The sequence below is a fragment of the Lipotes vexillifer genome, unplaced genomic scaffold (genome assembly GCF_000442215.2).
Source record: "Lipotes vexillifer unplaced genomic scaffold, Lipotes_vexillifer_v1.1 scaffold395, whole genome shotgun sequence".
NCBI classification, from domain to species: Eukaryota; Metazoa; Chordata; class Mammalia; order Artiodactyla; family Lipotidae; genus Lipotes; species Lipotes vexillifer.
Window position 1 is genome coordinate 2759070 of NW_006797390.1, and position 1553 is coordinate 2760622.

Sequence of the window (1553 nt, forward strand, 5' to 3'; positions counted from 1 at the left end):
TGCCAGTGGTTTATCTTTACTCACTGTAGGGCTTGGGCCTGTGATGAGGAACAACAGCAGTTTTTTTTTCCTTGAGATCTAGGTCTCTTCAGAGACAATTTCTGCTTTTGCTTATTGGGCCTCATCACAGGAAAAGTGACAGGTCTTTTTTTATTTATTTGTTTGTTTTTTTGCGGTACGCGGGCCTCTCACTGTTGTGGCCTCTCCCGTTGCGGAGCACAGGCTCCGGATGCGCAGGCCCAGCGGCCATGGCTCACGGGCCCAGCCGCTCCGCGGCATGTGTGATCTTCCCAGACCGGGGCACGAACCCGCGTCCCCTGCATCGGCAGGCGGACTCTCAACCACTGCGCCACCAGGGAAGCCCCACAGTTCTTTAAGTATATGAATTATTAACCTAAAAATAATATTGCATGTTTCCACATATTCATTTAACATTACTAAGAACAAAATGCCCTTTTCTCTCATAAACACAATTGTTTTTAAAGGTTCTAATGTGTTTTTATTGATTAGAATTGTAGTTGTAATCCTCCCGTCATACATATAATATGCAGTAATAATCAAATATCTGATACTAAAATAACTTACTGATAAATTCTAATACTGAACACAGAATAGTTCTATCTCTACTAACAATAAAAAGCAAAATCACTTCGTTTATCTTGGAAAATTTAAATTCTGGCCATTATTTTACAAGTTAGGAATCTGAGTAATCCAAGTTTGAGATGACTTTCTCATTGTAGAAGTTTGCTCTATCGACGTGCGTTTGTTTTGGGATTCCCTCTTTTTCCAACCATCCCTGCATATGATGCACTTTGGAGATGCAACCTTGAAATTGCCCTCATACTGTGCCCTGGTCAGTATTCTGGACCCAGCCTCCAAATTCCAGCTTTTGCCCCTCAGCCTGAGTATATTTGCGGAAAAACACCCTGTGTGCCTTCCCCCCAGGTTCATAACCCACTGATATCAGGGTGTCCCCTTCTCCCATCCTCATGCTCAAACCCTCCTCGCCCTCCTCTCACGTGGCGGGAACTACCCGGGCGACCACCACGCCAACGGTTCCCCCAGCCGAGTAACCGACGTGCCCGGAAGCCTAGACAATTCTTGAAAAAACTTTTAACATCCTCCCCCTCCCTTGCCCCACTTTGGCATAAGCAAGATATACCTTATTATGCTAGAATTCTTTACAGCCTAGTAATAATTTTCCCATGGTACTTTTATTATTGCAAATACACCTGCCTCTCGTTCCTCCTCTTATTTCTAAACTATGGCCATAACGATACTGAAGGGCTAGTATGATATACTCTCTTGTAAACTATCTGGCCTAGGAGATCCTGGAAAATCATAAAAAGATGGGATCACTTTGGACGAACAGAAGTTACCTGTAACTGAATCTTGACCCATAGCCCTTGCAGCTCTGCAGTGGGGACAGTTATAATACTGATGGGAAGTCCTTATTCTGGTCCCTCAATTTCAAAGCACAATTTTTAGACAGTGTTAAAGCTTTGCTGAAATGTAGCTATAAGAAAAAGTCTGGACTAGGAAAGAAAAAAAAG

At 43.3% G+C, this 1553-nt stretch overlaps 1 pseudogene; it reads right to left on the reverse strand.

The window, feature by feature from the left end:
• Positions 1–682: 682 nt before the first annotated feature.
• Positions 683–991, reverse strand: LOC103082009 (acylphosphatase-1 pseudogene; annotated as a pseudogene).
• Between the last annotated feature and the right edge of the window lie 562 nt (positions 992–1553).